The sequence below is a fragment of the Penaeus vannamei genome, chromosome 2 (assembly GCF_042767895.1).
Source record: "Penaeus vannamei isolate JL-2024 chromosome 2, ASM4276789v1, whole genome shotgun sequence".
NCBI lineage: Eukaryota > Metazoa > Arthropoda > Malacostraca > Decapoda > Penaeidae > Penaeus > Penaeus vannamei.
In genome coordinates, this window is record NC_091550.1 from 26,860,460 (window position 1) to 26,870,459 (window position 10,000).

Consider the following 10,000-nt stretch of genomic DNA (forward strand, 5'->3'; position numbering starts at 1 on the left):
ATAATGATAATAACAATAATGATAACTTTAGATATAATAATGACAGTAATAATAATTATAATGATAATGATAATGATATTATTATTATTTCTATTGTCATTATTAGTATGAAAATTATCAAAATAGACTTAATTATTGCTATTATTGCAGTAATTATCAAAACTATAGGTGTAATTATCATTTTATCATTATTATCATTATTATTGTCATTATCATCATGATTATCATCATTATGGTTAGTAGTAAAGGAATTATCATGAAAATCATCATACTTACATGAATTAATGTTAAAATCATAATAATTATCATTTAAAAGCGAAAAAGTTTTTTTTTTCGACGTTTCTCTCTCGTTTCTCGCTAGATTTTCCCGTTTTTTCGACTTTTGGGATTTTACTACTTTTCGCCTTTATTTCATTATAAATGGACTCTATGATTACTATTATCAATAATATCATTATTGTCATGATTCTTATGATTGTCATTATAGTCATTATCGTCATAATTATCATTATTGTTATTATCATTATTGCATTTATAATAATTATTATGCTAATTATTATTATCATTTTCATCATTATAACTATTTTTATAATGATAATAACAATAATGATAATTTTAGAAATAATAATGACAGTAATAATAATTATAATGACAATGATAATGATATTACTATTATTTCTATTGTCATTATTAGTATGACAATGATTAGAATAGACTGAATTATTGCAGTAATTCTCAAAACTATTATGGCATTATCATGAAAATCATCATAATTACCTGAATTAATGTTAAAATCATCATAATTATCATTTAAAAGCGAAAAAGGATTTTTCGACGTTTCTCTCAAAAGGCTGTAATACGCTAGATTTTGCAATTTTTCGACTTTTGGGATTTTACTACTTTTTGCCTTTATTTCATAAATGGACTCTATAATAATAATAACAATAATGATAATTTTAGAAATAATAATGACAGTAATAATAATTATAATGACAATGATAATGATACTATTATTTCTATTGTCATTATTAGTATGAAAATTATTAGAATAGCCTTAATTATTGCTATTGTTGCAGTAATTATCAAACCTATCATTATTATCATCATTTTGATTATCATGATTATGGTTAATAATAAAGGAAATATCATGAAAATCATCATAATTACCTGAATTAATGTTAAAATTATCATGATTATCATTTAAAAGCGAAAAAAGGCTTTTTTTCAACGTTTCTCTGAAAAGGCTGTAATACGCTAGATTTTCCCGTTTTTTCGACTTATGGGATTTTACTACTTTTCGCCTTTATTTCATTAATGGACTCTATGATTATTATCATAATTATTATCATTATTGTCATTATTCTTATGATTATTATCATTACAGTCATTATTGTCATAATTATCATTATTATTATTTTCATTATTCCAGCTATAATAATTATTATGCTAATTATCATTGTCATTTTCATCATTATAACTATTATTATAATGATAATAACAATAATCATAATTTCAGAAATAATAATGACAGTAACAATAATTATAATGACAATGATATTGATAATCGTATTATTTCTATTGTCATTACTAGTATGAAAATCATTAGAATAAACTTAATCATTGCTATTATTGCAGTAATTATCAAAACTATCATTATAATGATCTTTTTACCATTATCATTATTATTGTCATTATCCTGATGATTATCATCAATATGGTTAATTGTAAAGGAATTATCATGAAATCATCATATTCCCTGAATTACTGTTAAAATCATCATAATTATCATTAAAAAGCGAAAAAGTTTTTTGGGCGTTTCTCTCAAAAGTCTGTAATAAGCTAAATTTTGTAATTTTTTCAACTTTTGGAATTTTACTACTTTTCGCCTTTATTTCATTATAAACGGACTCTATGGTTATTATTATCATCATTATCATTATTGTCATTATTCTTATGATAATCATTATAGTAATTATTGTCATATTTATCATTATCATTATAAATCTTTATTGAAGTTATAATAATTATTATGCTAATTATTATTGTCATTTTCATCATTATAACTATTTTTATAATGATAATAGCAATAATGATAATTTTAGAAATAATAATGACTAATAATAATTATAATGACAATGATAATGATATTATTATTTCTATTGTCATTATTAATATGAAACTGATTAGAATAGACTTAATCATTGCTATTATTGCAGTAATTATCAAAACTATCATTATAATTAACCTTTTATCATTATCTTTATAATTTGCATTATCATCATGATTATCATCATTATGGTTAATAATAAAGTAATTATTATGAAAATAATCATAATTACCTGAATTAATGTTAAAATCATCATAATTATCATTTAAAATCGAAAAAGTTTTTTTCGACGTTTCTCATAAAAGGCTGTAATACGCTAGATTTTGCCGTTCGCTAATTATTATTGTCATTTTCATCATTAAAACTATTTTTATAATGATAGTAACAATAATGATAATTTTAGATATAATAATGACAGTAGTAATAATTATAATGACAATGCTAATATTTTTTTTCTATTGTCATTATTAGTATGAAAATGATTAGAATAGACTTAATTATTGCTATTATTGCAGGAATTATCAAAACTATCATTATAATTTTCATTTTATCATTATTATCATTATCATTGTCATTATCATCATGAATATCATTAATATGGTTAATAATCAAGGAATTACCATGAAAATCATCATAATTACCTGAGTTAAGGTTAAAATTATCATTTAAAAGCGAAAAAGGGTTATTTTCGACGTTTCTCTCAAAAGGATGTAATAAGCTAGATTTTGCCGTTTTTCGACTTTTGGGATTTTACTACTTTTCGCCTTTATTTCATTATAAATGGACTCTATAATTATTATTATCACCACTATTATCATTATTGTCATTATTCTTATGATTATTATCATTATAGTCATTATCGTCATAATTATCATTATTATTGTCACTATTGCAGCTATAATAATTATTATGCTAATTATTATTGCCATTTTCATCATTATAACTATTTTTATAATGATAATAACAATAATGATAATTATAGAAATAATAATGACAGAAATAATAAGTATAATGACAATAATAATGATATTATTATTATTTCTATTGTCATTATTACTATGAAAATGATGAGAATAGACTTAATTATTGCTATTATTGCAGTAATTATCAAAACTATCATTATAATTATCATTCTATCATTATTATCGTTATCATTCTCATTATCATGATGATTATCATCATTATGGTTAATAATAAAGGAATTATGAAAATCATCATAATTACCTGAGTTAATGTTAAAATCATCCTAATTGTCATTTAAAAGCGAAAAGGTTTTTTTCGACTTTTCTCTCAAGAGGATAGATTTTGCCGTTTTTTCGACTTTTGGGATTTTACTACTTTTCGCCTTCATTTCATTATAAATGGACTCTATGATTATTATTAGCATCATTATTGTCATTATTCTTATGATTATTATCATTATAGTCATTATTGTCATAATTATCATTATTATTATTATTTTATGTATAATAATCATTACGCTAATTATTATTGTCATTGTTATCATTATAACTATTTTTATAATGATAATAGCAAGAATGATAATTCTAGAAATAATAAGGACAGTAATGATGATTATAATGACAATGATAAAGATATTATTATTATTTCCATTAGCATTTTTAGTATGAAAATGATTAGAAGAGACTTAATTATTGCTATTATTGCAGTAATTATCAAAACTATCATTATAATTATCATTTTATCATTATTATCATTATTATTGTCATTATCATCAATATTAACATCATTATTATGCAAATCACCATAATTACCTGGATTAATGTTAAAATCATGATAATAATCATTTAAAAGCGAACAATATTTTTTTCGACGTTTCTTTCAAAAGAATACGCTAGATTTTGCCGTTTTTTCGACTTTTGGGATTTTACTACTTTTCGCATTTATTTCATTATAAATTGATTCTATGATTATTATCATCATCATTATCATCATCTTTGTCATTATTCTTATGATTATTATCATTATAGTCATTATGGTCATAATTATCATTATTATTATTGTCATTATTGCAGTTATAATGACTAATATGTTCATTATTATTGTCATTTTCATCATTATAACTATTTTTATAATGATGATAACAATAATGATAATATTAGAAATAATAATGACATTAATGATAATTGTATTGACAATGATTTTAATACTTTTGGCCTTTATTTCATTATAAATGGACTGGATAATAATTATTATCATCATTATTATCATTACTCATTATTCTTATGATTATTATCATTATAGTCATTATCATCATGATTATTATCATTATCATTATTAATGCAGTTATAATGATTATTACGCTAATTATTATATCTATTTTCTTTATCATAACTATTTTTTAACGATAATAGAAATAAAGATAATTTTTGAAATAATAATGACAATAGTAATAGAATGACAATGATAATGATGTTATTATTTCTAATATCATTATAAGTCTGAAAATTATTGGATTGGAGTTGATCATTGCTATTATTCCAGTAATTATCAAAATTATTATAATTATGATTTTATCATTATTATCATTATTATTGTCATTATCATTGTCATTATCATTATAATTATCATCATTATTGCATATAATGAAGGAATTACTATGAAATTATCATAATTACTTGAAATAATGTTGAAATCCTAATAATTATCATTAAAAAGCGAATATGTTTTTTTTCTCGTTTCTCTCAAAAGGCTGTATTACGCTAGATTTTGCCATTTTTTCGACTTCTGGGATTTTATTACTTTTGGCCTTTATTTCATTATAAATGGACTGGATAATAATTATTATCGTCATTATTATCATTACTGTCATTATTCTTATGATTATCATTATAGTCATTATTATCATGATTATAATCATTATTGCAGTTATAAAGATTATTATGCTAATTATTATAGCTATTTTCATCATCATAACTATTTTTATAATGATAATTTTAAAAATAATAATGACAATACTAATAATTATAATGACAATGATATTGATGATATTATTATTTCTATTGTCATTATAAGTCTGAAAATTATTGGAATAGAGTTAATTATTGCTATTATTGCAGTAATTATCAAAATTATAATTATAATTATGATTTTATCATTATTATCATTGTTATTGTCATTATCATTGTAATTATCATCATAATCATCATTATTGCATATAATACAGGAATTATCAAGAAAATCATCACAATTACCTGAAATAATGTTGAAATGCTAATAATTACCAATAAAAAGCGAAAAGGTTTTTTTTCGATGTTACTCTCAAAAGGCTGTAATACGCTAGATTTTGGTAATCAATAAAAAGCGAAAAAGGTTTTTTTTCGAAGTTTCTCTCAAAAGGCTGGAATACGCTAGATTTTGCCCTTTTTCGACTTTTGGGGTTTTATTACTTTTGGCCTTTGTTTCATTATAAATGGACTGGATAATAATTATTATCACCATTATAATCATTACTGTCATTATTCATATGATTATTATCATTATAATCATTGTCATCATGATTATTATCATTATTGCAGTTATAATTATTATTACGCTCATTATTATAGCTATTTTCATCATCATAACTATTTTTATAATAATAATGGCAATAATGATTATTTTAGAAATAATGACAATGGTAATAATTATAATGACAATGATAAAGATTGCTATTATTACAGTAATTATCAAAATTATCATTACAATTATGATTTTATCATTATTATCATTATTATTGTCATTATCATCATAATTATCATCATTATTGCATATAATGAAGGAATTATCATGCAAATCATCACAATTACCTGAATTAGTGTTAAAATCCTCATAATTACCAATAAAAAGCGAAAAAGGTTTTTTTTCGACCTCTCTCTGAAAAGGCTGTAATACGCTAGATTTTGTCCTTTTTTCGACTTTTGGGATTTTATTACTTTTGGCATTTATTTAATTATAAATGGATTGGATAATAATTATTATCATTATTATCATTACTGTCATTATTTTTATGATTATTATTATTATAGTCATTATTATCATGATTATCATCATTACTATCATGATTATTGCAGTTATAATGATTACTAGGCTCATTATTATAGCTATTTTCATCATCATAACTATTTTTATAATGATAATAGCAATAATGATATTTTTAGAAATAATAATGACAAAAGTAATAATTATAATGACAATGATAATGATATTATTATTTCTATTGTCATTATTAGTTTGAAAATTATTGGAATAGAGTGTATTATTGCTATTATTGCAGTAATTATCAAAATTATCATTATAATTATGATTTTATCATTATCATTATTATTGTTATTCTCATTGTCATTATCATCATAATTATCATCATTATTGCATATAATGAAGGAATTATCATGAAAATCATCACAATTACCTGAATTAATGTTAAAATCCTCATAATTACGAATAAAAAGCGAAAAGGTTTTTTTTCGACATTTCTCTCATAAGGCTGTAATACGCTTGATTTAGCGGGTTTTTTTTCGACTTTTGGGATTTTATTATCTTTGGCCTTTATTTCATCATAAATGGACTAGATAATAATTAGTAAGATCATTATTATCATTACTGTCATTATTCCTATGATTATTATCATTATAGTCATTATCATCATGATTATCATCATTATTATTATCATTATTGCAGTTATAATGATTATTATGCTAATTATTATAGCTATTTTCATCATCATAATTATTTTATGATGATAATAGCAATAATGATAATTTTAGAAATAATAATGACAATAGTAATAATTATAATGACAATGATAATAATGTTATTATTTTTATTGTCATTATTAGTCTGAATCATCAAAATTATCATTATTGCATATAATGAAGGAATTATGAAAATCATCACAATTACCTGAGTTAATGTTCAAATCCTCATAATTACCAATAAAAAGCGAAAAAGGTTTTTTTTCGACGTTTCTCTCAAAAAGCAGTAATTTGCTAGATTTTGCCGTTTTTTCGACTTTTGGGATTTTATTACTTATGAATGGACCGGATAATAATTATTATCATCATTATTATCATTACTGTCATTATTCTTATGATTATCATCATTATAGTCATTATCATCATGATTATCATTATCATTATTATTGCTGTTATAATGATTATTATGCTAATTCTTATAGCTATTTTCATCATAATTATTTTATGATGATAATAGCAATAATGATAATTTTAGAAATAATAATGACAATAGTAATAATTATAATGACGATGATATTATTATTTCTATTGTCATTATAAGTCTGAAAATTATTGGAATGCAGTTGATTATTGCTATTATTACAGTAATCAAAATTATCTTAATAATTACTATTTTATCATTATTATCATTATTATTGTCATTATCATCATAATTATCATCATTATTGCATATAATGAAGGAATTATGAAAATCATCACAATTACCTGAATTAATGTTAAATCCTCATAATTGCCAATAAAAAGCGAAAAAGCTTTTTTTTCGACGCTTCTATCAAAAGGCTGTAATAGACAAGATTTTGCCGTTTTTTCGACTTCTGGGATTTTATTTCATTATAAATGGACTGGATAATAATTATTATCATCATTATTATCATTACTGTCATTATTCTTATGATTATTATCATTATAGTCATTATCATCATGATTATCATCATTATTATCATCATTGCAGTTATAATGATTATTATGCTAATTAATATAGCTATTTCCATCATCATAGCTATTTTTATAATGATAATAGCAATAATGATAATTTTACTAATAATAATGACAATTGTAATAATTATAATGACAATGATAATGATGTTATTATTATTTCTATTGTCATCATTAGTCTGAAAATTATTGGAATAGAGTTGATTATTGCTATTATTGCAGTAATTATCAAAATTATCATCATAATTATAATTTTATCATTATTATCATTATTATTGTCATTATCATTGTCATTATCATCATAATTATCATTATTGCATATAATGAAGGAATTATCATGAAAATCATCACAATTACCTGAATTAATGTTAAAATCCTCATAATTACAAATAAAAAGCGAAAAAGAGTTTTTAATACGCTAGATTTTGCCGTTTTTTTATTTCTGGGATTTTATTACTTTTGGCCTTTATTTCATTATAAATGGACTGGATAATAATTATGATCATCATTTTTATCATTACTGTCATTATTCTTATTATTATTATCATTATAGTCATTATTATCATGATTATCATCATTATTATTATCATTATGGCAGTTATGATGATTATTATACTAATCATTATAGCTATTTTCATCATCATAACTATTTTTATAATGATAATAACAATGCAACCAGGCGCTAGCCAGCGTCTAGTACTTACTTATATATATATACATATTAGGTGCCGTGGAACTTCCAGCTGTGAAGCGGAGACATGCAATAAACTTCATGACTAGTGCTCATAGAAAAAACAAGCATTTTCCTTCTTCTTAAATCAACTAAACTGGTATCTCCTTTGAACAAAAACAGTTCTTACAACATCCAAATCATACGTTTCGAGTGTTCAACACTCATCTTCAGTGATGACAAGAAAGGATACAAGGAACATTATCCTTCAGTTTACAAAAACATATTTACAAAACAGTTAAGATAAATCATATCACTAATTGTATTAATAAGACATGAAAAGGGGGATACGAATTACTCGCATCAATACTTTACATTACATATCAAGATAAGAAAATGTAAGGGTTTATGAAAAGTTATTATATAGATTAATACAACAAGTTGACCAGTTCATGTTTGACCTTGAAATCAATTAACAATATTAAACATGCAAAGAGAACTATACTCTAAACGAATTGGAAAAGTAATTTAGTATTGAAAATTTTCTACACTATAAAAGCCATCATGTAAATATGACAAAACATGCCATTCAAGATAATGTAAATACCGTCAATTTTGATACAATACATTACTGAATTGCAATAGATTATTATGACTGAAACACATTCTAGGGAAACATTGGTATTCAAGGAAATTACTAAGTTATAAGGTTAAGACATTGAGTAAACTATGACAAAAAAACGCAAGTCAAGAAATTCATAAAATCATTCAAATCAAAATAACACATTATTGAATACAATACATCATTACAATTGAAACATATTATAATGAAACTTTTGTAATGACGTGACATTTAATGGAGAAAACTTGAGCTGAAATGGGACGAAATTACGATCAAAGCCCCTGGCGTCATCAAGGCAAAACCGGCAAGATCAAACTCGGCAAATACTATATATAAACCTTGAATATGGGAATTTTACACACTTATCTCGAAACTAGGGATGTTAATTAATACATTGGTAACAATAATACAGAATACTAACCATAATTATTACTAAAAAACTACTGAGAGAGCTGGTCAGTAACGATCCTTGTTTAAACTCAATGAAGAAAGGCCTCTGAGCGGGCAAATGACAAGAGCGCTCCAGCCTGCACAAAATGCCCGAAAAGGTAAACTTGAGTGAACAATTCTAGGTGGACTATTTTAAAATTTCAATATCAGTGAAGGAGAGATATTCATTTAAGTTTGGTTTTAATGTCCAAATCCAAATGATTTCCAAAATGTTAAGGTCTAAATCACATTGGGACGAGTCAAGAATTTCAAAATTGTTATAAGAGAGAGGAGTGATGCCTGATTGAAGACTTAGTAGGGCTTGAGAGCTTTAAATTCTTATTTCTGTATGAGAAACCTGTATGGTCTTCCATGCGCATAAAGAAATTGCGGGTTGTTTTACCCACATAGATACCATTACAGCTATCACACGAGAACTTATATACAATGGAAGAGCATAGAGGAGTGGGGATTCTGTCTTT